Consider the following 26655-nt stretch of genomic DNA (forward strand, 5'->3'; position numbering starts at 1 on the left):
TATTAAATTGGCATTATTCCTCTATTTTTATTTCTGCTATTTCTTACACTCATTTGTACTGATGGGTGGGCACTCATTTGTACTGATGGGTGGGCAGCCAAGAGAGATTCGGTCATTAGTACGGGGTTCTGAGAGCTGGAGCTGCAGGTTTTGGTTCCTGGCTCCACCATGAATTCACTGTGTGCTCTGGGGATACTTCTGGTGTGCAGTTTGCCCAGGTGTAAATGAAGCTGTTGGAATTGCAATAGAGGGCAGAATTTGAACCAAAGAGTTTTACATTCTCTCTTAGGTTACAGAGTAACAGGCTGTAGCTCACGAAAGCTTATGCTCAAATAAATTGGTTAGTCTCTAAGGTGCCACAAGTACTCCTTTTCTTTATTCTCTCTTAGGTAATGCTAGAGAGAAATGCTCCCAATAACTCAAGTTTACAGACTATACATTTACTGAACTCACAAAGCTAGGTTTGTCAAGAGACAGCTGCTTTTACAGTTTTGTTTTTACTTGGTTCCATTTTCCCACCACGTTACTACACGAGTGACTGGATGGTGCACTTGCCACTGAATCAGTGTTTATCTCTTTTTCTTCACAAAATGTATCTGTCAGATGTGGCCATTTCCTACAATATCCTTGGAAAACCTTATGGTACAAAATGCAAAGTTTGTGCATCATTGTGGGTCAGGATTGTATGTAACCTCTCCAGGGGGAAGATGTGATGTGGGGCATGGGAGTTCAAAGCACTATAGGGAAATTGTGCCAGAGCCTTTTGGCACAATAAGTGTGAAGTGGATTTCCTGGGAGAGGTTAGTGCAAATTCCCCACTTCTGGTTATGCAAAAATGCAGCCCTTTGAAACTGTGCCCTGAGGACAGGGTGATTGTCTGCTTATTACCTGTTCCCAGAGGTTGGAGATCAAAGGCCCAAGCTGTATAAACAAACACGCTGACCTACCCAGTCTGAGTTCTGGTTCTGAATCAAAGACAGTTATGAACTGGAAAACCCTGTAGTGGGTTCTGAAGGGCTGAAACCTACTGGAGCATGAGATTGGAGTTGGGGTGGTGATCTTTGGTAAGCTTTCTATCATGCGTGTATGTTTTTTTATTGTTTTTAATGTTTTCTCTGTAATGCTTTCACCTTAAGAATTAATGTGCTTGCTTATAAAGAGTTGTGTGGTAACGTATAACTGTGGGTAATACACTGAACACAGCCTCTTGAGGGCCTGAGTTGCCCTGAACTGTGACTGTATCTAGTAAGATAAATAGTAGAATGAGGGTGGTTTGGGTGCTAGCCTAGTACTTGGAAGAACTGGGTTCAATTCCCTGGTCCACCACAGACTGCCTGTGTGACTTTTTGGGCAAGCCATTTAGCTTTAGTGCCTCAGTTCCCCATCTATGGTAATAGCACTTCCCTATCGCGCAGTGCTGTTGTGTGAGGATGAACACATTAAAACTGAAGTGCTTCGCGATCTGATGAAAAACATGATGTAAGAGCTGGACGTTATTCTATTGTGCACCAAGGCCTTGGTTCAGGATTGACTTCAGAGAAACTGCTCCTCTCCTTAAAGGTGCATATGCTTATGTACCTTCCTGAACCAGGGCTCAAACCTCATCATGGAGTTCAAAGTAAAATCCTCTTCCCTGCTCCAGCCCTCTTATGTAGTATAAATAAAGGGACTGGAGCATGCAAAGAGGGTCTGATAGTCCTGCCAAGGGATGATTCCCCTGCACGGGCATGATGGAAGACCGCTGTAAGGCTGTCTTCTGAGAATCCCTTTGTAAGGAGTAAACCAGGGCTAGGGGTGCGGGCAGTAGGAGTGTGTCAGGGTGGGGCTGCAGTAGGGTTGCCAGGCATTCAGTTTTCACCCAGAGTGCCTGGTCAAAAAGGGACCCTGGCGGCTCTGCTCGGCACTGCCGACCGGGCGGTTAAGAGTGTGGGGCTGGGTCTAAGGCAGGTCTTGGAAGCTGCTGCCAGGTCCCTGCGGTCCCCACGTGACCAATGCAGCGGCAGCATCTGCAGGCACGAGGGCAGCGTGCGGAGCCTCCCTGGGTGCCCATTGGCCTAGGGGCTGCAGGGACCTGGTGACTGCAGCTCCCAGGAAGCAGCAAGCTCCATGGGGACCCCGAACCTGCTCCCACACCCCAACCTCCTGCCCCAGCCAGGACTCCCCTCCTGCACCCAAACTCCCTCCTGGAACCCCGCATCCTCCCCACACCCCAATCCCCTGCCCTAGCCCTGTGCCCCTTCCTGCACCCCAAACCGCTCATCCCTGGCCCGACCCCAGAGCCCACAGCCCTCCCCCTGCACCCCAAGCCCCTCATTCCCAGCCCCACCCCAGAGCCCACACCCCCAGCAGGAAACCTCTCCCACACCTTGAACCCCTCATTTCAAGCCCCACACAGAGCCCGCACCCACAGCCCAATCCCTCCCCATACCCCAACCTCCTGCCCCAGCCCAGAGCCCTCCCCTGTACCACAAACCCCTCATCCCTGGGCCCACCCCAGAACCCGCACTCCCGGCCAGAGCCCTCACCCCCCTCCTGGACCCCAACCCCATGCCCCAGCACTGTGAAAGTGAGTGAGGGTGGGGAAGAGTGAGTGACGGAAGGGAGGGGTGGGATAGAGAGAGAAGGGGGGGGCCTCTGAAAAGGGGCAGGGCCTCGGGGAAGGGCAGGAAAGGGGTGTTCCAACTTGTGCAATTAGAAAGTTGGCAACCCTAGGCTGAGGGCTGCAGCACAATGGAAATTCTGGGCAGCACTGCATTCCATAGGGAAGTCCAGGGAAGCTGCTGTAATTTAGGTAGGCCCCCAAATCTGTCAAGTTAACGCCGGGTGCTCCTCCAGTCCTCAGAACAGCCCAGGATTGGGAGGAGGCAAAGGTGGCTTACAGCTCGTTAGCTGCACTCCCCACCCCTGCCTTTGTCTGTGAATTCTGTGCTGCATCAGAATCTCACCCTGGAGTGCCCAGACTGTTCTGAGAAGATTGAGGATGGGATTTTCAAAAATCACTCAGCACTGAATTGACTGCTCTGATTGGCATCACTGCCGAAATTCCCATTGACTTCAGTAGGTTTAGCATTTGGTCAGTCCTGAGCACTTTTGTTAATCCCATACCTGGACAATTGTTTCTTTTATCATGAAATGTGGATGTGGGCACTAGCAAGGGCTCCCTTTCCATTAGAAGGTGCAACTCCTTCTTTACTCGAAAGAAGCAAGGTTTTTTTTGCCCCACCCCCCACAGTGCAATCCTGCTTCACCTAAACCAAGCAGTTTGTTTCAAAAGGGTGTCCTTGAAAATCTTTGTCCTTCTTAAATTCAAAGGTCAATGATACTTTCTATATGCAAATTCAGTTGTTAAATGTATTGCACATTACTAGTCCTGGCAGATAGGAAAAACTGCAAATTTATCATAGTGATGGCTTCTGGAACAAAGTAAGTAATTATAGACACAGTATGACAACTAATGACCGTCTCTTTTATTCTCTAGTGTTTTTCAATGGCCTCTCATATATGAAAGAAAAGAAATGGAAGGTTACCTTAACTATGTGTCAAAATGTAAGCCAATATTATCAGAAACTGTAATATATTGCAGCCATTAGTGGCAATAAGGAAGGAGTTTAACTTCTGGCCTTCGATAAAATCCTTCCTAAAGATGCATTAATAAATACATACATTAACAAATACATACATAAATACATATGTCGACAAACATCCGCACTCCTCTGACTAATTATGTGTATCGGGGGAAAGCATGTTAACTAGAATATTTCACAGTGAAAGAAGTCTCCCTTTAATAGCATGATTAGTACAAATCTTTTTGAAAAAATCATAGTCTTACCAGAGATGATAGAAGAATACTTCCAAAGGGCCTTCAGCTGTGAGAAAACAGTATATATAATTATGTACTGGTATGTACCAAACTATATAAGACTGCATAAAAGATTCAAGATAATCAAACATTCAGAGAAAGAATATACTTAAGCGGCCAAAGGAAAGAAGATGTGATCAGACTAATGCATTAACATATACATACCTGAAATGTCACTCTTCTATTGCTGTGGCAAAATCAAATTAATTACATTAGCAATAGTGTTGCTAGAGAAGGGGCCAGGGCATATTCTCCAAGCTGTAGCTGGAAGACTCATTAATTGGGCTGAGACATAATCAAACAAGAAATTGTCTATCCTTCAGAGGGACATATGCAAGCTATTACTAGGGAAAGAGACGAAAAGCTCTAGCTGCAGACTTCTGGAAATGGATTTGTTTTAAAGTTATAATAACTTTCACCAAGATAGCACCTTTGATCTGCAGATCTCAGGTTGCTTTTCAAATTTAATTAACCCTCTCAGCTGTGGGCTGTGTGAAATCCTCAGATTTTTTGTTAGCATTGATTTGACAAGAATAGGCCCTTATTTTTGTGGTGCTGATTACTCTCAACTCCCACTGAAGTAAAAATAGACTATGGGTGTTCAGCACGTCTCAGGATCAGGCTCGTAAACCAGCATATTTGGGGTTGCCAGGTCTCATTCCACCAGAGTCCACAGGGAATTTTGCATTCACACAACTCTAAAACCCCCAAATATTCTTCACATTCTGGCTAAATAGAAGGGTCAGCTGCTATGTATCAGCATAGTTCCACTGACTTAAGTGGGGGTATACCAGTATACAATCCCCTTCCACCACACTAACCTGTCCTCTCACTGAGAGAGCTCTGATATTTCCCCTTAACTGGTGCCATCTTTGCGGGTGATAAAGGGGTGCAACTGTAATCCCACCTCTCCTCCCACATCTCCTAGAATGGTGTCTTGCTCTCCTCCCCGGAGAGATGTCTTTAGGATGGCAGCTTAAGGTGCCTTTCTAAATTATTTCTGGCCAGCAAATTATTGTGTGTCCCTCTCTAATCCAATGGAAAAATCTTCAGAAAAGTAGGTAGCCTGATCTTTAATGAGCAGAAATGGCCAGGATCTTACTGTAATGTCTCTGAGAGCCCTCTAATCCCATGATGTGGAACTGACTTAGGTAGCAAACTGACTGACTGAGATGGGTCAGTTTGCTACCTACTTCACTTTTAATAGCATTCTGAATTTTGCTTAACTGTCTGTGAGTACAGTGCTGACCAGAGCCACCTTCCCTAGCTTATTAGCACGTTCTTGTTTGCTCAAGCAGCTTTTGACTTAATGTCTATTCACTTGTTTGCAGTTATTAAAATCTCCTCTCAAATGCACTAACCATAAATGCCACAGACAAGAAATTCAGTTAGATAAACAAAGTGGGACAAAGCTACTTTATAAAGAAAAGTTGAAGCAATATCTTTAATCGTTTTACACTACCCATTGGGGAAAAGGAAAGATGAGGGCTATCGGTCAGTCTGGGAAATTCCACATGGCTGATTCAGCACAGGTGTTTAATTGAAATACATTGGAAAAGGTCCCAGTGCTCAATGGCTTCAAACTAATTCTACCATCTGTATAGGGGAATGGTGGTGGTGGTGGTCCATTTTCACTGAACTATAAAATAAAACATGTAGGAACACTAATGTGAGATCTACTGGAAGTGATTGTGTGGCTCAGAGAATTGGGGATGGAAATTGGAACATCAGTATCCAGATACATATCAAGTCAAAATCTGTTTTGTATCCAGTGGAAGTTGATATTTTCTTGAACATAAGAACGGCCATACTGGGTCAGACCAAAGGTCCATCTAGCCCAGTATCCTGTCTTCCAGCAGTGGCCAATGCCAGTAGCCCCAGAGCGAATGAACAGAACATGTAGTCATCAAGTGACCCATCTGCTGTTGCCCCTTCCCAGCTTCTGGCAGAGGCTAGGGTTACCATCTCTTCCCATTCTGGCTAATAGCCATTGATAGACCTATCCTCTGAAATTTATCTAGTTCTTTTTTGAAACCTGTTACAGTCTTGGCCTTCACAGCATCCTCTGGCAAGGAGTTCCACAGGTTGACTGTGCATTGTGTGAAGAAATACTTCCTTTTGTTTGTTTTAAACCTACTGCCTATTAATTTCATTTGGTGACCCCTAGTTCTTGTGTTATGAGAAGGAGTAAATAACACTTCCTAGTATTCTGTGCTTCTTGATTATCTTAGTATAGTTATTTATTCCTACATTAGTTTTCAGCACAATTCTGCAGTCCTTTCACAGGCAAAGCTCCCATGATTGGGCCGTTAAAGGAGTAACAACAAGAACTCTCATTAAATCATTCTGAAAGCCTACCAAAGCTATGTAAAAACTGAGAAGAAATTGCCCCTGAGGACACACATGTTGTATAATCTTAGTTCATTTTCTGCCAAGCATTGACCTGTGCAAATGAGCAGGAGTTCCAAGGGGTCCATGCCCATTGGTACAGTTTTGTTTCTTATATTCGTATTTCTTACAGCCAGAAAGAGATCTGATCAAGTAAGAAGCGTTTCTCACATTAAAGAATTAAAAAAAAAAATTATTGTGCCATGAATTAACACAACAGTGTGGGGTGACTATACGTGGGGAGCAGTCCTAACCTCTAGAAAAGTGTCCCTACACTACATGAGCAGGGCCCTACCAAATTCACAGCCATGAAAAACGCATCATGGACCGTGAAATCTGGTCTCCCCCCATGAAATCTGGCCTTTTGTGTGCTTTTACCCTATACTATACAGATTTCGTGGGGGAAACCAGCATTTCTCAAATTGGAGGTCCTGACCCAAAAGGGAGTTGTGGGGGTGGGTGGGTGTCACAATGTTATTTTAAAGGGGTTGCGGTATTGCCACCATTACTTCTGTGCTGCCTTCAGGGCTGGGCAGCTGGAGAGTGGTGGGTGTTGGCTGGGCACCCAGTGCAGCAGTGCAGAAGTAAAGGTGACAATACCATACCATGCCATCCTTACTTCTGTCCTGCTGCTGGCGGCTGCTCTGCTTTCAGAGCTGGGATCCCAGCCAGCAACCGCCGCTTTCCAGCTGCCCAGCCCTGAAGGCAGCACCGCCACAAGGCAGCAGTGCAGAAGTAAGGGTAGCAGTACCACAATGCCACCCTCCCCCCCCCACAATAACTTTGTGACCTCCCCCACAATTCTTTTTGGGTCAGGACCCCTACAATTACAACACTGTGAAATTTCAGATTTAAATAGCTGAAATCATGAAAATTATGATTTAAAAAAATCCTATGACCGTTACATTCATGATCCATTTGGGCAATTTGGTGGGGCCCTCGTCATGAGTCATGGAAGATCTCTCGGGGTGTGTCTACACTACAATTAAACACCTGTGGCTGGCCCATGACAGCTGACATGGGCTTGCGGAGCTCGGGATACCAGGCTGTTTAATTGTGGTAACGTAAACTATTGTATGTGCACTCCAAAGCCATACACACTAAGTAAAATTTCAAACTTGGATCAGTTAAATTGCTGTGTCTTCCACACAGAAAACAAGTGAATGGTGAATGTGAATTAAAGACTGCAGGCTCAGACTGGAGCCCAGGCTGTGGGACCCTTTTGGGATCCTAGAACCTGGGGTCCAGCCTGAGCCCAAACATCTACACTGCAATTAAACAACCCCGTAGCCTGAGCCCTGCCAATCAGCTGATACAGGCCAGCCAATGGTGTTTAATTGTAGACATATTCTAGGCTGGACAGGACCTCTCAAAAGATTCTCCCAAGCAATGTTAACTACTACAGGGCTTCAATAATTCCTCCACCCCTCAATAGCAATAATTTAAAAGGAAACAAGGGGCCTTATTCTCCTCTCATTCATGCTGGTATAAATCAGCAGTAACTCCACTGAAATCAGTGGAGCTACACTGGGGTAAAACCGATGTCAAGCAGAAGAGAATCTGGTGTTTGACTCCTCGTAATGTGGCTTGTCTGAAATGCCATCGCTTCAGGTATATGAACTCTCAGACAATACCCTCCTGCAAAGAGAATTCTTTGAAGACATCTTGCTTCGAAGAATGACTTTCTATGGCTGTTAGTATGATTTTATCAGATGTGCATTTTACACTAGCCTTTGCCTTCGTCTATACTTCCATTCAGATGTGTAGTAAGTGACTGGAATCCTTTTACAGGGTCTTTACGAATAGTTAAAAAAAAATCACTGCTAAATAAATCCATGATCTGGAAAGAATCCCTTAAAGATATGCAAAAACACCCCCCGCCCCCTAATGTTTGGGTTTTTTTAAATTAATTCTCTTCAGACATGTTTGCACCTCTGATGGGATGGGCAAAGCCAAGTCTCCACCAAGTAACAGGTCTACCCTAGGTACACTTCCAGGCTCACTGACAGGGGGGCAAAGGGGGCAATTGCCCAGGGGCCCGGGCGATAGTGGTGGCCGGGAGCCCCGGGCCCTTTTAAATCGCCCGGGTGGGCCACATGGCTCCTAGGCACATGCTACTGCTCTGGGGCCGGGCCCTGTCGGGTTGGTCCTGGAAGTGATGAATTCAGCACTTCCACCCCAGGCTCTACCCCCCTCCCCAAGGATGTCAATGGCCCTAGGAACTGGAATTCCTGTTGGCAGGCCTGTACATGTCTCTCTCCCTATGCACATGGGCAATGAGAGTGATTGATCGGGAGCTAGGAAGAGGAGAACCTCTGTGGGAAGTAGACTTCCACACACAGCTTCCAAGGACTGGGTTAAATGCCAGCTTGGTGAGGTTTATTCTTATGTTGTTTTTGCTTAGGGTAACCTGCTTTGATTCCTAGTTACAGAGCTTGATCGAAAGCCCACTGAAGTCAGTGGGAGTCTTCACTTTAATGGACTTTGAATCAATTCTCTAGAGAATTTTTGACAGAAAGAGCTTTCTGATTATCGGTATGTGATATTTCTGTTGAGTCACTCCACCATCTTACAGCACCCCATTAGGGTTGCCCGTCTGCACATATCCTAGTGAAGCAGCCGGCTACCAAGAAGTTTGGCAGAAGCAGCACAGAGTAAGTAAATATAAAGGAACATTAGTGGGAAATGAATTTTGAATTGGTGAACATGAGTACTCACTGTGCCTGGAATGGACCACACTGAGGATGCTATACTCAGGGCAGACTGCAAGAAATAGGGCAGACGATCCCCCCCAAAGTGTGGTTTATTCTATAATTAGATTCACCAAACCAGTAACATGGAGCTTCTGTAGCACCAACTGGTTAATAAATAGCCAAACACTGTCCCCTTTATGCACTCCAGCCCTTGGCTCCCATCTGGACAAACAGGTCTAATATAGTGAGAGGTTACTGAAAACCCAATTCACCATATATGAGGTTCTACCAATGCCAAGGGATCAGACACTTACCCCCCAGGTCACTATATATTTCAGATCTTACCCAACGATCACACTGTCAGCCAATCCTTGGTAAACTAACTAAAGATTTTATTAATAAAAGAGACTTACGGAACGGTTAAAGAATCGTATACATTCAAGTACTTTTCAGTGTTAATAGATCAGAATCATAGCAATGGTGTAGGAGGACTACTGGCTTGCAAAAATCTCTGGTAACTTCCAAAAGATTGGAAAGTCCTCAGTCCATAATTCAAAATACTCCTTTTAGTTGTAAATCCACAGTCCAGAGAATTGGAGTAGGAATGAGACAAAATGGAGATGTCTTGGGTGCCTTTTATATCTTCTGCCATGTGCATGGGAAGTTACTGTCCCAAACAAAGCCCAAAGCCCCTGTGGATGGAAAATTATTGATAAAGATGGAGTCCGAGGTCACATGTTCACATCACATGCCCTTACATGTTTTGCTGAATCACAGGAGTGGCCATTAGCTCCTTGTTGTCCACGGCATCCTCAGGAAGAGTTATCTGGAGAGCTGATTCTTCTTAATGGCCCATCAAGCCTGTATAGTTCATTCACAATGGGCTGGTGAGACTGGCTGTAAACTACCTTGTGGGTGTCACCGCAAGAATAAAGACATTTGAGGTACAAATACATAGTCAATATTCATAACTTTGGATACAGTGAAAATACATGGATTTAACCAACATAATCATACCTGACAGATTAAAAACAACAAGGAGTCCTTGTGGCACCTTAGAGACTAACACGTTTATTTGGGCATAAGCTTACATGGGCTAAAACCCACTTCATCAGATGCACGGAGTGAAAAATACAGTAAGCAGGTATATATATTATAGCACATGAAAAGATGGGAGTTCCCTTACCAAGTTGGGGGTCAGTGCTAACCAGGCCAATTCAATCAGGGTGGATGTGGCCTATTCCCAACAGTTGATAAGAAGGGGTGAATATCAACAGAGGGAAATTACTTTTTTTAGTGACCCAGTCACTCCCAGTCTTTATTCAGGCCTAAGGCTGGGTCACAACAAAAAGTAGTGTCTGATCAAACATTGAATTTTGGCTTCTGGATATTTGCAATGAATTGCTTGTGCCCAATGGCAACAATGTCATTGGCATTATTTGGCAAATTAACATTTTTGAAAATGGTAAACTACTTGCAGGAAACTTTGCACCCTTCTCGGAAGCATCTCATATTGACCACTCGCAGAGAAGAATACTAGACTACATGATCTGCTGTCTGATCCAGTATGGCAACATGTCAAAATAGAGACATTTGTTGAATAAATTATTCACTCTGATGTATTAACTTAGCTCTACGATGCACCTAGAGGCATGATAAGATGATACACAAAATGGCATCAGTTGAGAAACAAAAACAAAAAAAAAAGTCCCAGAGTTTTGTTTAAATGGAGTAGTTTTCCATAATACTGTGTAGTAAAGCACCTGAAATTGTCATATTTAAGACACTGCAGTAAAATTTTGTGAGGGATTTCAAACTGGAGGACAGCTCCTCATCAATTTCCAAATCACACTCTTTGCATCACACAATACATTTGCCATGTTTGCAATCTTAAACTTATAGTATTATGCAGATTTGAGGACCCAATCCATAATCATTTGAAGTCAATAGAAGGACTCTTGTTGACTTCAATGGGCTTTGTTTTTGGACCTGACAATCAAATCCAAACCAGACCAAAACAATTTATACAAAATAATTTATAGCTAAAATAGTATAGCAAAGTAAACTTGACACTCTGTTAAGAATCACAAGGTCAATGTAATTTTATTTACTTTATTAAATTTACAGGGGTTTCATGTGGTTTAAATGAGATTAGAATCAGGTCCAGCATCAGTCTTTATGATCTGCCATCTTTTGGTGTGAGAGGTTCTTCTACTTACAATGGCACTTCAGGCCCTGTTTCACTCACACTAACAGATTGATTAATTTTTATTACAAAATGTTAAGAAGGCGTTTTAGCTGAGCATAGAATGCAGGATCAGGCCTTTTAAAGGCCAACAGTACTTCTGAAGAATATTTATTAAACAATGGAGAACTTTGAAGTGAAGCCAGGTCTCTTGATTTTGGATGATAGCATTGGCTCTTGGCTAAATAATAGCCTTGCTGTCACTCTGGTGTCATCTATTATATTCTATGTAATCTGATGAATAATATTATATGTGGTCACAGCCATCTATAAACATAATAAATCTTTGTTAGCTTTCAAGGTTAAATAGTGTCAGAGTTAATAACAGGTGTTAACTTTTTCTTCTTTCCAAAATGACTTGATAGATGTGTTGAGTTTTCCACACTAATTTCCAATTAAAATATTAATATTAATATCTTTAATTATAAAGATTCTAAAACCAAAATAGATCTTTGAAATTTGAGGAAATATTACTATTTGCTCTACTTTTGATTCCCTTGAACACAACTTTGTCTCTAATTCTGGACGTAAAAGAGAAATAAAAAGCTGTTATAATTGACACCATAACTATATTTTCAAATGGATGATCGTAATTGTGACTATGCTCTTATGCAAAGTAGGTTGAAATATAGCTTTTAAAAGGGCTGTACATGAAAGAAGTTTCTTTGCCCCCTTAAAAACCATTTAGAACAAAATGAATGCTGTTCCATCTCATAAAGACAGATGATTGACATTATATAGTGCATGAAATTTTTTCTTTTCAAAATCATGACATTTTATAATAAAAATGAAGATAATGCTGGGAGTCAAGTAATTACACTATATACTCTCCCAACAAAAAAATTCCATTGGAAAAAACTGAAACAATATGTCTTACAAAGAATGCAATTAAGTAAAGCTAGATTAGAGAACACACAGAAGACTTACCACATGCTTTATTATCTCAAATGTGTAAATTTAATTTGCTTTCCCCCCCTATAAATAATTCTTATTTTTCCCTCCATTTCCCGATTCCATGGAGATCAGCTCATAATAGCTTCCTTTTTCTATTGATCTATTTAATATTTTCCACATTATGCATAATAAAATAATGGTAAACAGAATCAGCTATGTGAGCAGTCTTTTCACGTCAGAAAGGAAAGAGAGAACACTACTGCAAACAATCTTCTCCCCAGGGAAAGATGACATTAACATTTCTGTTAGGAGAGGAGTGACTCAAAATTAAATCTTGAAATTACAAGTATTTATCAGGGCCACGTGCAGATGGGAGGAAAGATGTGGAATTAAGTATCATCAGCACTGCTTTTCTAAATGCAAGGATAAAAATGCACTAAAATACGAGGTTGGGGAAGTTTTCTCCTGGGAATATTTTTGGAAAGTGGATGATCTTGGTGGTAAATTGAAATCAGGCTATGCAATATCGGGTACACATGAAGAGCTTTTTTAAATATCAGAGTTAAGTTCTGGGTCCTATAATCTTCCCTTTTAAAGAAACTCCCATTCAAAAGTGAGTGAAGGGTATCTCCTCATGATGTCCTTTATTATATGTGAAATGGTACATTATTCAATAAGTTCTGCACAGCTGGACAAGGGAAGGAGCAATACCACTTGCTAAATAAACCGGCGAACCACTTGGGTGTATATTTTTTAATGGGCTTTGTCCCCAGAAATGCTCAAAGAAAGTTATACTGCATGTATTTATCGCACGGCACATAAAGAGGCCTTCAAAATGTAGCGGCCCAGGGAGAGGCTGTGGTCAATGGTACTGGATTAGACAGAAAGAATACAAGGAAGTCCTCAAAGAGATGACCACCTGAAATAGATGCAGAGGCCCAAATGTTGCATGGGATCCCATTACCAGTGAAGGCAATAGCAAAACTCTGTGTGTGTCCAATGGCTTGGGGTCAGGCTCTATGCAGGCAAGATATAGAGGATCTTGAAGGAGGTGGAGGAAGAAATTTTCCTTCCAGTTTGGTGGGTTGGAGTGATGTGAGTGTTACTCTGTCAGATAGGCCTTATATGTCACCCCCTCTGTGCCTGCAGGCTAAGTGCAATTGTAAGGTTCCGAGTCTGTGAACAAAGAGGGAATTTTAAATTTGATGGGATATTTGTCATTGTGTTGGTTAGTTTCTTAAGCCATCTAGTGAGGTCAAAGAGAAAGTACCATGTGGCCTATGTACCTTATGAGCACGGCACAGACTTGCAAATTGAGAGTATTCTTAATTTGAGAAATATCTTTAGACCAAGAATTATTCACTGAGGAAATTAGCAAATCATTTTGAATAATGAATACAGCTGAGAATATTGCAATCTGTTCATGGGACAATTCATGAATGAGGGTGGGGGAAAGAAAAATATGGTTAAATAAATTATTGATTATGAATTCTTCACTGAGTGGTACTCACTATTATTGCTTTCCTGGATGGTTCTATTAAAAAAAGCTAGGATGAGATATGCTGATTTTCTGCCATTGGCACACTGCCATCATAAAGGTGTCTGGCACTCCAAATGAGTCTGGAACTTGACTTAAGTTTCCGGTAGTGTAACAGATAATAGCAGCACTAATGGTTTCATTCATGATGTTCATCAAGCAAATAATGTACGGGTACCAGCTCTTCAATTTATCTGAGAATAGTTTTGGTACATTGACTTCTGCTAACTATGAATACAGAACATTTAGTCAAGTTAGTCATGAATCTGGGCATTAAAAGAGTAACAGAAGACGTTCTAACTGAGATCCATTGAGGCAGCATATCATCAAATGGCCAGATAACTAGGAACTCATATGGATAATGATTAGATTTTTTTTGTACAATTACCAGAATTGATTTACTATAAAAGAAGTGCAATGAACAAAAAATATTAAATCTATAGATGATTTGATCTCGCTAAGCAAAATGCCTGATGAGATATATAGCCCTGAGCCAGATTTCTATTACAGAAGGGCTAGATTTGATCGCCTTATTCACACTAAGTAGTGCCTTATGCCATAAACAGGCCATTTATTTCAGTGGAATTATTATGGGGTAAGGTAATACCCAAAATGAATAAGCGTATTAGAATCCCTAGAATTGCAGATCTCCTTTCATCAATCTGTGTCAAAATAAAGGGTCCTTTCCTGGAATCCTTGTACACCCAAGATTCCCCATGTCTTGAATGGATTTGGACTTCAAGAAAAGGTCTTAGGGCTTGATTCTATGCAAGTCTCCAGGCAGCAAAGGTTGCAAGCTGGATAACTGCATGATCAGCATTGAGATTTTGCATTGATCACCCCTAGTGATCAAACCCCTGGATTCCAGATTCCACAGGAAACCCAGCTAATGAGCCAGGAATACGCAAATACATATAACATTCATACAAAGATCAATGGGAATATTTTTGGGCCCATTGAGATCTGGTACATCTCAATATGATAGTTTTTGAAGCTTTCATATCTCCGAGGTCTGGCTCACAAAAATGCAGATAACATTTGTAAAGTAGATATAACAGTCTCAAAGTTATGCCTGTGTTTGTCATATCTTGTCACACACTAGATAAGATTGAGCTATCTATCTTCAAAAAAACTTGTCCAAATGTAAAACTGCCAAGTTCTATTTGAATCCAAATATGTTACCTGAAATTTGATTTATTGTCATAATATAACTTGAAGTTAATTTTGAGTTATATTAGTTCAGCCCATAAATGAACCTGGTATAAATTTCTAAAAGTGGATTGGTTTCAGAGTAGCAGCCGTGTTAGTCTGTATTCGCAAAAAGAAAAGGAGGACATGTGGTGCCTTAGAGACTAATTTGTTAGTCTCTAAGCCGCCACAAGTACTCCTTTTTTTAAAAAAAGTGGATAGTGGATAGTGGTTCTGCTTTCAATGGGAACCATATGTAATCTAATATTCAGTAGTTATATAAATTAGAATAGGTCCATTCTCTTTCCATGTTAGTCAATGAAACTGTCAGCCTGTTCTTTGAAAATCACAGATCTGAATGTGTCTGACCAAAAAATAAATAATCACCATGCAAGCGGTGTGACAAGAAAAATTCTTGAGTTGGTTACTTTATGCCTGGGGTTCCATCAGACCAACACAGGCTAGTTTATTGAACAAGAGCCTAATAATCAATAGTTATTTTCTACATTGTTTCATTTTGGTTAGGCTAAACAAGCCAAGCTCTTTAAGTCTCCTCTCATAAGGTAGGTTTTCCATTCCTCGGATCATCCTAGTAGCCCTTCTCTGCACCTGTTCCAGTTTGAATTCATCTTTCTTAAACAAGGGAGACAAGAACTGCACACGGTATTCCAGATGAGGTCTCACCAGTGCCTTGTATTTTGGTACTAATACTTCCCTGTCTCTACTGGAAATATCTCACTTAATTCAGATAGCTGAGATGAAAACAAATTACTGTACCAAGAGGAGATGCAAAACCATTTGGTATGTTGGAGACACTGGTGTTTCATATGAGGGGGTATTTGAAAATCCCAGACATAGGAGTGTGAGTTGAGCAAAAGAAAACAAAAGGTGGAATGAGAATGGCATATACACATAGTTTCTTATGGTAAAAGAAAAAAAGCCCACCTAAAATCTGTTGTTTATGTTAAAGGGCTTGTTTAGCTTAACCAAAAGAAGGTTGACAAGAGATATGATTCCTTTCTATAAATACATCAGAGGGATAAATACCAGGAAAAGAGAGGAGTTACTTAAGTGTCAATGTGGACACAAGAACAAATGGCTATCAACTGGCCATCAACAGGTTTAGGCTTGAAATTAGACGAAGGTTTCTAACCATCAGAGGAGTGAAGTTCTGGCACAGCCTTCCAAGGGGAGCAGTGGGGGCAAAAAACCTAACCAAAAAACCTGGCTTCAAGAATGAACTTGATAACTTTATGGAGGGGATGGTGTGATGGGACTGCCTATGTGGCGTGTGGCCCATTGGTGACTGCCAGTAGCAAAAATCCCAAATGTCTGGAGATGGGACACTAGATGGGGAGGGCTCTGAGTGATTACAGAGAATTCTTTCCCAAGTATCTGCCTGGTGGGTTTTGCCCACATGCTCAGGGTCTAACTGATTGCCATATTTGGGATCAGGAAGGAATTTTCCCCTGGGTTAGATTGGCAGAGATCTTGGCGGTTTTTTTGTATTCCTCTGCAGCATGGGGCATGGGTAGGCTTGCAGGTTTAAACTAATATAAATTGTGAATTCTCTGTAACTTGAAATCTTTAAACCATGATTTGAGGACCTCAGTAATTCAGCCAGAGGTTAGGGGGTCTATTTCAGGAGTGGGTGGGTGAGGTTCTGTGGCCTGCAATGTGCAGGAGGTCAGACTAGATGATCACAATGGTCCATTCTTATCTTAAAGTCTAAAAGTCTATAAGTGACATGCAATGTAAGGCAGAATAGCAGCCAGAGGAGAGCGGATTTACTTCATCATATTCTTGAAAGGATCAGGCCTTAATTTTAAAAATGTGAACTAGGATAATTTGTAATGAAGTTTTTCAAAGGCTCATTTTTTGTAATATGAGTTCAAAGTCCTTCTATTGGATTAGTCAGTGAATTTCACAGATCAGCATTCATGTCGCACTCCCTGCTAGTGCCCGGCCCAAGCCAGGGAAGCTAATGATCCAACCAGAGGGCCAAATTTGGTGAGGAATCCTGGTTGTGTTCTGCCTGAGGCATGCTGTGCACACACTAAGACGCAGAAGTGGATTCTGCATTGACATTATTGACATGTATTGTATCTTGTTGAAAGTATATTGCAGTTTGTGACAGTGACATTTCAAGAGCTGTGTGAAGTCCTTGATAATGTTCTACATCATATTTTTTTTATTTATGGCCCTCCACTGCTATCTGAGTCACTTCGGTTTGCCTCATGGAAGGTATAGATGGAGTTACTCTAAAGCAGCAGAGTATTACTATATTATCATTGTTTTTCTGCAAAAAGATCAAAAAAATCTATGAGCTTCTGCTACTCTAACAGGAATAGCGCCTAGTGGTAAGATTTGTTTTTGGCTTAAAACACATACTGAAGATCGCTTGTAAAACTGCTTAGAAACGAGGAATCTAGATTGCAACTTCAAGGATCTTTGTATGGCAGATGTTAATCATAAAAAAGGCCAACAGTTTTTTTCCAAGGAAAATACAGTATTGAATTTTTGCACCTGATGTATTCCTTGTAAATGTGAAAGTTCACGTAGATGCAGGCAGGTGAATTATATTATATTCTCCACAAATGTGACCTTGATGACTCAGAGGTATTTGGATACTTGAGAATTACTCATTTTTATTTTTATTTTTGTTTTGTTTCACTTTTTTAAATCTCAAAATGGCACCATTGTTCTGTATTTTGGTGAGAAATATTTGAGTGTAATCTCATTTTAAATATTTTAATAATATATTTTTCAGCATACTTGGTGATCACAAAGCCCGAATATAATCCTAAAACACGCATTTGTATTTAACAAATGGCCGTTTGAAGCCACATATCAGAGTTAATTCTCCATTCACACGAGTGTAAATCAGGAGGAACTCCATAGTTGTTACAGCAGTGTGACGTGGTGTAAGCAAGGGGAGAATCAGGCCAAAGTTGCTTTTGTTATTATAATTACTTGGCAAATCTTTTTTGTAAATCCATGTGGATGAAAGAGAGACTGCCTGCTTGTCTATTCAGTAGACTAAATTCCACCAACAGCAAAGTGCTTTGTGGGATACAGAACAGCGTGAGACCAAACATCAGAACACATCCAGAATCAATGGGACAAATCCTCTGCTGGTGTATATTGACACAGCTCTATTGATGTTAGAGGAGCAGCCCCAGTTTACATCAGCTGAGGATCTGGCCCTGGATTTTTATTCTTGCGTAAGAATGAATAAGTGATTAATAACACTGCTTGAACATTGGTAAGTGAAAACGCCTTACAGTCTCCAAGCTCTGAACCAACATTAACTAATTAATCTCTATAACACCCTGGGGAGGTGAGTAAACAAGTATAAAGAATGAACAGCAGCCAAAACCTATAGCCTTACAGGGTAATTTACACTAATGACTGCAGGCTGTGGATCCTGACTCCTGCTATGTAACAAGGGAGCAGCTTTTTATAACCCTGCCCCATGTGGCGCAATGGAGGCCAGGAAATAAAGTTCAGACACTTTCCAGCACTCCTGTGTGTCATCATTTTATTGCAACCTTCAATCTGTATGGCCTGTAGACATAAAGCATGGCATGACCTCACTAGCTGATTGGCTGTCATATCAATCAAGTGGAGAAGGTAAATGATTCATATAGTAGCTTGCCATCTAACTCAGCAGAGGTGCACTCGGGGTGTAGAATTGGATCAGGAGTTGTTGAACATCAGTTGTGAGAGCCATGGTGCTGGACGAAAGCAGGCTGAGTAAAGGAAGCCTGGATCAACACACACCCCATAAGTGCTCTGATCTGCTGCTCCACACCCTATCCTGGGAGCCAATGGCAGTGGTGGGGGGAAGAGGCCATGACCCCAGACACCCAGCCAGGGCCTTCCTTACCCGTACGCAAAGTACGCAGCTGCGTAAGAAATTTGGGGCACCAAATTTCCTGGTGCCCTGTGCAGCTGCATGCTGCTCCAGCCCTTGCTCCTCCTCTTCTCCATGGCCTCCGTCCCTGCTCTGCCCCAGCCCCGCCCCCACGCTACCCCTTCCCCAAAGCCCCTGCCCCTGCCCTGCCCCACCTCTTCCTGCCCCTGCCCCGCCCCAGCCCCAACCCACTCCCCTGAGGAGTGCAGCGGGGCTGGGCCTGCAGTCACTGGCAGCGGGAAGTGCATTGACCCGGCCCCAGCCACGCTGCCAGTGAGTGCTGGGGGTGGTTCCCCACTGTCCCCCAAGCCAGCCTAGCCCAGCCCTGCCCTGCCCCCCCCCACGGAGGCCTGGGGCCCCACACATCCCCCGTGTGGGTGTGGGTGTGCTGTGTAGGGCCCCAGAATAGCTAGGGACGGCCCTGCAGCCAACCATGCTTCCTTGAGACTGTGTGCAGGGAAGATGTTAATAGGCTGTTAATATTGTACCCTATGTAACAGTGCAGGGTTTTGTCCTGTTCTAGAGGATTATATAGCCAATTTGTTAGCTCTTTGCTCCTTTTGTCACTCTGTTCAATTTTAATTAAGAATTTAAGTCAACTATTAACTTTCATTTACTTTTCTGATGTGCTTGAACTTGGTGCCCCCTTGTCAGAGATGAAAAGCTCCAGGGAAGACGTAAAAGCTTGGCAAGCTTGTCAGGCAGCGTCTGCAATCTGCTTCTGCAGTGTGAGTTTTCTCAAAGCTGCATATGCAACGTGTCGCTTGCTGATGAATACTGGCCAATAGGTGAGAAATTGGGCTGCCCTTGCGGAGATGTGTTGGAGAGAAAAACACACTCGGGGAGTGACTGCACAGGAGGACTGGAGCTCACACAGAGAAATCTCTTGGAAAGAGTGCATAGGCTGTGTTTACACTACTATCACTGAAGCCAGAAATGTGTTCCTTGCCTTTTCTAGAGGGGACATTGTTTAGTGCATATGGGCATGTTGAATTAGGAACATGGGAGATTAAATGATGGGCCTGATTTCTGATCTCACTTACCCTAGTGTGAATCAGGAAACGTTGCCATCTCTTTGATTTTTATTTTTTATTTTTGCAAATTGTATGGTATTTCTTAAAGCCGTGGCTCCTGGATTACATGAGAGTCACATGTTTCATTTAAAATTATCTCATGTGTCTTAGAGAACAGTACAGTTGGGTGGGATTTCCAATGGAGCATAAGGAGGCTAGTTGAAAATCCCTGGGAACTGAATACTTAACTCCCATCGGGCCCTTAAAAATGCCAGGTTTAATGTTTGTATTGATATAGTTGTATTTTCAGCTTAGTACTGATATGAGAGAGAGAGAGAGAGACCTAAATAAAAAGAACAATACTCTGTTGTTTAAAGAAATGAACTTATTTCAAATATATACTTTATTTTGTTAAGCATCTTGACCTTTGAAAAGGCAGATGGGGATGGGAGAGAGGACAGACCCAATGCGCTGTGCTGGAGAGGGCCAGGACAAGTGGAGAACTTCTATGAGTCTTTTGCTATGATTTCTAGAGCAACATAAAATTCTCCTATGTTGGGGTTTCCTTGATACTCAGTCCAAGTAAGCTGGACGGTTGGTTGAAGTTTGCAGATCTTCTGTGTGAAATTGGTTCTGAATGAATCTGGGTTACTTTGTGGTGTCAGCATGAAACCAGATGAAATTCTGCAGTTTTTACTTCTTTTTTTTACCTCTTCTTTGCATTTTCAGGTTTGTTCAAATCTGAAATTCCAGTGAATCCACCCAAATGAAAATTGGAGGAAAGGTTTGTATGTAGCCTTATGGATGTAGATGAGCAGGAAAAGGAGCAAGTGAAAAGGACTACAAAGGGACAGAAGGGAAGGTTTGTGGGAAGGTAAAGATGCAGTATGATGAAAGGCAAAACATATTCTGAGGGATTCACCCTTAGGAGGTGCCTCCAGTGTCAGTGAGTCTGAGATTGTTTATCTTCATGTAGTTTTCTAAATGATCTAAGTGAAAAGTAAAGCAGATTTTTTTAAAGTGAGAAATACATGCTGATATGACATTTGCATACATGCCAATGGCTGATCCAAACCTCAATGAAGGAAATGAAAAGACTCCAATTGACGTCACTGGCCTTTGGATCAGGCTTAGCAGCACAGAATGCTGTCTTCAGCTTGAATGAATGAGTTGCAGTAACATTTTTTTTTGCATCAAGTACCAGGCAGAAGGATTTCCTGATGCAAACTCTATTGCTGGCAATGGGTGCCTGGAGGACAGCGGGTGCAAAATGCTAAATCTTGTGGTTTGTTTACACTGCTTGAGTAAAAGTCTTTTATGACTCATCCCATCATGAGAGCGTGCTTTTCCAAACAAACTGTGCATTTCGCTTTTAGCTCTTCATTTAATATGCCCTTTGTTTGCTTTTTAGTATGTCCTGTGCATTTTGATTCTGTGCTGGAGATCCATTTTTTCCTGTGTGTGATCACTTTGCTCGTTTACACCTGTTTTTGGAATGTCATATCACATCTTACTTGTCAAGTTGGTTAGAGAAAATTAAAACAAAAACCCCAGCATTGAAATACCTGGTGATAATGAGATGGAAATAATTTAATTGTTTTTTTCCCAAAGCCTCACCACCATTATTTTTTCCAAAGCCTCACCACCATTAATTTGTTAAGAAGCAGCAGAATCAGAACCTAAATAAAAAGAACAATACTCTGTTGTTTAAAGAAATGAACTTATTTCAAATATATACTTTATTTTGTTAAGCCCCACCTCCCCCCCCCCGGTGAGTCCCTGGGCAATAGTTCACAGAGGATGATCAGATCTGTATCTTCTTTATATCTGATACAGACAGGTCTATCTCTCAACTTTCAGTGGTGGGAAATAGCTGTAAAATGTGAGCTCTCCTTCCCTGTGCCAGCAAGATTGCATTGACAAGCAGATGGCATTGGGTGTTACTTAAATAGTTTGTCTTTTGTCTTCCTGAACCTTAAAATAAACACCCGCCTTCTCCAGGCGGGTGATAGCTCAAAAATGTTGACAAGGTGAGATAAATTATAGGTGACCAAATGTAGCATGTTTTACCAAAACAACTGTTTTGTACAATCAGAGATACATAGATTCCAAGTCCCGAAGGGACCACTGTGATCATCTAGCCTGACCTCCTGCGTACCACAGGATATAGAACTTTACCAGAATATTAATAATAATAATCACAAATATTGTGTATTTTTTCTGGATGTCAGAGAATTATATTATGGCCCTCATCCTTACATACGATATGCATCCAAATCTTCCTCCGAAGTGTAACTGATGGCAGTAGGAGTTTAGAGTTATGTGTATAACGTGATGGCTCAGGACACGATCCTGCAATGAGCTCCATGTGGGCAAACATGTCTGTGTCTGTATTGTAGTCGGTGTTATCAGGGCCAGAGTGCTAGATGTATATCAAATTGTCCCATCGAAGAGGAGGTTCCCTCCCTTCACCACAGTAGGATTCAAAGTTACCATTATATACAATGACATCTCTAATCCCCTAGAAAAGAAACAATGATCTCCAGTACTCTCTGTCTGCTTTGTTCTGCTCCACAGACCAGAGCAGCCATAAGCCATCCTTTGCTGGCCAATTAAACCAGCTTTATGATTGATGGCTTTGCATCATTAGAGCAGCACAAAGAACCTGAAGTCAGTGGATCTGGCCCAAACCATCTTCAGCTGCACTTTCAGCTTGTAGGAGCTTGACTTTGAAAAATTCCTTTGGAGTGCAGCCACCCAATGTGATCTAGGGTTGAGGAAGGCAGGCAATAAATTTTACCTGTTTTAGGTGAAAAAGTTGATCTATGGCCAAACAATTTGAAATTTTAAAATTTAGCATTTTGGAAGTGTTGGTATTTTTCCTGGAAATTGGAAAGTGTAGTTTTTTTTCATGAAAACACAACCCCTTTTTGTAATGTTTTCACAAGGAAACATGAATATCTCCAATAGTAGGGAGTTTGGAATTCATTGCAAATATTTTACACAGCTCTCTTTAAAAGTCATCTAATAGAAACAGATTTATGCTCAGATCCTGCAAATACTACTTAATTTTGCATTGTGCATAGTCCCGCTGCTTCCATGAGGCTACTTACAAGTGTAAAGTTAAGCAGCAGCATAAGTGTTTGTGGGATTTGGGTTTTGGTTGGAATGAAAGGAATGCATTGTGAATGTTGGGGTTCACAGCCCTAGATATTGGGCCTGATTCCCATTCACACCAAGGCTTCATTTATACCACACTGGCACTATAAAGAGTCCTAAAGTGAATATAAATGCATTTTATGCTCTCTTTGGGTACATCTACACGGCAAGCAGAAACCCATGCAGTGAGTCTCAGAGCCTGGTTCTATAGACTTGGGCTCATCCTATGGGAATAAAAATAGCAGTGTAGACAGTTCGGACTTGGGCTGGTGCTCCAGACCTGAAGCCTGCCCCTTCTCCTTGGGTTTCACAGCCTGAGCTCGGGCCCAAGCCTGAACATCTGCACAGCTATTATTAGCACTGTAGTGCCAGCCCGAATCTGTAGACCAAGACTCTGAGACTTGCTGCTGAAGGTGTCTGCTTGTCGTGTAGACATACCATTTGCAGAGTTGCCAGAGAGATATAAAGGGGCCTTAGAGTCAATGAGAGTCAGAACCTCTGTACTGCGTTATTACTGAATTCTCAGCTGCCTCTCTCAAGAGTTCTTAAGCTGTTACTGTACTGTGTAATTGAATTTCTGAGGGTTGTCCACCGTGACCACTGTAGCATGTCACAAACTTTCAAAGTCATGACCGGGCTGACAGTTCAACAAAAACCAGCCCAAGCTTTTCCTGAGCTCATAGCAGCCTGTACAGTTATTCTTTTCAGTATTCTTTAAAGCTTCAGGATAAAAGTGTACTTTAACATTAGCGTTAGCATACTCCGACACACGCCCATCTTCTACATAATCAGCCCACTCACCTCCCAGTAGCAGAAATAAAAAGGCCAAAGCTTTATTTACTTAAGCAAGTTATAACAACAATCCAGCATCAGCTATCATCAGATCATTGCAGTGGCTCCTGCAACGAATAATCTTTACCACCTTGCCCACAGCAAACTTCTTTGACCTGGTCTATGGTTCTTCCTACCACAAGAGAAGAGAGAGAATATTCAAGTGCTCTGGCAATGATTTCTCTACAGTGGTAAAAGACTAGATCCTAAAAGTATGCTGAGCACTCCCCCCCTGCCCCCCCCCCCCCGTGAGTCCCTGGGCAATAGTTCACAGAGGATGATCAGATCTGTATCTTCTTCATATCTGATACAGACAGGTCTATCTCTCAAGTTATTCCAGTGCCCGGGGAATAGAGAGCTTAGATGAAGAGAAGCTGGCTGGAACTAAATCTGGAAGGATAATATGGAAGTGAGGTTGCTGGGAAGAAAGAAATATTTTGAGGAACTAGCCAACACTATGACATTTCCTTGTATTGCAGGCATCTGCCATCTGATAATCAGGGTGGTACACAGCCTACAAAATTTGTTGCTCTTAGCAAGAGAATTAGCATATTAAAAGGTACTCAGAGAAGACTGTTCTTTTCTACATTCTGAAGTGCTGGAGGGCCACTGAAGCCCTAGTTCTAAACCTACAAGTACACATATCCTCAGCCCCTGTGGAAATCCATTTCTGCAAAGCTAAAGTATTCATATGGATCCTGCAGGGGATCAGAACATGGCATAAGATGGAGCGGGATGTATGGAGTCTGTAAGTGGAAGCTCTCTGCAGCTCAGTGAGCAGCTATGAGACTAGAAAAGTATAAGGAAGGTGAGAACATTCATCCATGGTGCTTATCATATGAGGTTACATTTTCAATAAGCCTACTAGAAGGTCAGGAAAACCAAAGAACTGATTGAATCATTAGCCCCTCTCACACTGCCACCTGATGGTTTTCATACAGAATGTCAGGGAATTATAAACTTTTCTCTAAGGACAGTACCACACGTAGCATAAACACTGCATTCAAAGTGTCTAGGCAAAGAAACCAGGCTTGCCAGTTACTTGCAGAGTTTAGAGCATAACAGAGGGAGGGATAGCTTAGTGGGTTGAGCATTGGCCTACTAAACCCAGGGTTTTGAGTTCAATCCTTGAGGGGGCCATTCTGTGTGACAGCTGTTTTTACCTAGGGAGGTGGTGGAATCTCCTTCCTTAGATATTTTTAAGGTCAGGCTTGACAAAGCCCTGGCTGGGATGATTTAGTTGGGGATTGGTCCTGCTTTGAGCAGGGGGTTGGACTAGATGACCTCCTGAGGTCCCTTCCAACCCTGATATTCTATGATTCTGTGATTCACTGTATAGGTATTTTATGTCACAGAAGGTAGTTTTCCCTTCATTTTAGTTACTTTGTTATTAATGAAGCTGTTAATAAGGTACAAGAATTATAAAGCTTTAAGGTTTTGTAGTATAGTTAAAAACAACTAAGAATGAGTACATATATACTGGCATTTGTACTTCTTGATGGGCTATCAAGTTGTAATAATATGGTATAGAGAGGAACCCATGGAGGGTATTGCATTATAAGTAATGCCTGGTGTGCACTTAAAAGTTTCACTGGTATAGATATGTCAGCTAGGAGAGTGATATTTTTGCCGAAATAGTGGTTCCAGCCAAAGCCCCAATGTAGATGCAATTATACCCAGCAAAAAAATATTTTGCTGGTATAATCATGTTCTACACTAGGAGGGTTTGCCAGTCTAGCTATACCACCAAACCTTTTAAGTATAGACAAGGCCTAAGTCCATTTTTTATTTCTATTAAACTGGTCTCTCAGAATTCTTCAGTGCTCACGTAGAACCAGGATTTTATTTTGCCTTTATTACTGCTCTTCATATGTTTATCTAAATGTAAGGGAGAGAAGGTTTGTGGGCGGATGCCAGTCTTCTTCCATCGGAAATAGCTCGTATGTAGCTTGTGACAGACTCAAGCTTCTTGGAAAGTCAGGACAAATTGTATGCCCCACGTGGGTGTGTTTGCTTCCTGCTGTTGGTGAGTGGGGTCGTGGAAGGTTAACACTGAGGCCTTGATTTTGCAAATCCTAGCACAGTGAGCAGTAGGGTTCTAGTGCAGGCGTGAGCAGCGGTCACACTCGGGCACAAATAAGTTGAAGTGCTGGACACAGTCTCCTGCACTGAGTTGAATTAAGTCTCTATCCCAACGTGCATCCCGTTCCTGTCTCTGAAGAATGTAGGTTTAAACGGGGGTCAGAGAATGAGCGTGGGCTTAAATGCAATCCTTAGCATGTTAGTGAAATCCTGAGCTACCTATTTCCCTCACAGGCCTGACTTCTGCTACTGAACAGGTAGGTGTAACTTGGCAACCGTTCTCTCCTTAGCGCAGGATCCAGCTTCCCTTCTGTTCTGCTCATCGCGCTTGGCCTTGCATTTACATGAGTAACACTGGTGCCACTGCTATGCTGGATGAAAACCTCGAAGCAGCAGTGTTGCCGAAATACCACCACCGAACATGTTCATCAGCCCACACCAAGTCTCACATGTTACAAAATGGCTGAAAAAAATGGAACCTCACTGACTGGCTAGGCCTCGTGCTGTGGGGTGGACAACTGGGACCTGATTCTGTTGTCCTTATATATGCAAAGCTCATTATGGTCAATGCAAGTTTTGCCTAAGGACTACAACATAAAGCCTATTATACATAAAAGAGAATCTGTTAAATGCACCAGATTCCTCAGATCCACAATCCCACGGGAACAATAGCCGCTACTATTTGTTTCAGTTTGTTCATCAATTTTGAATAAACTGCTGTGGGAGCCCCAGGAGTCCCATATCTCCAATGACATCTCAAATGCTGAAGTTCTTACAGCTGGTGTTGAAGCTGACAGTGCTGGGGAGAAGGTGGAAGTATGGAAAATCAACTCTCTGCTCATGCTGTCAA

The sequence above is a fragment of the Natator depressus genome, chromosome 7 (assembly GCF_965152275.1).
Source record: "Natator depressus isolate rNatDep1 chromosome 7, rNatDep2.hap1, whole genome shotgun sequence".
Lineage (NCBI taxonomy): Eukaryota > Metazoa > Chordata > Testudines > Cheloniidae > Natator > Natator depressus.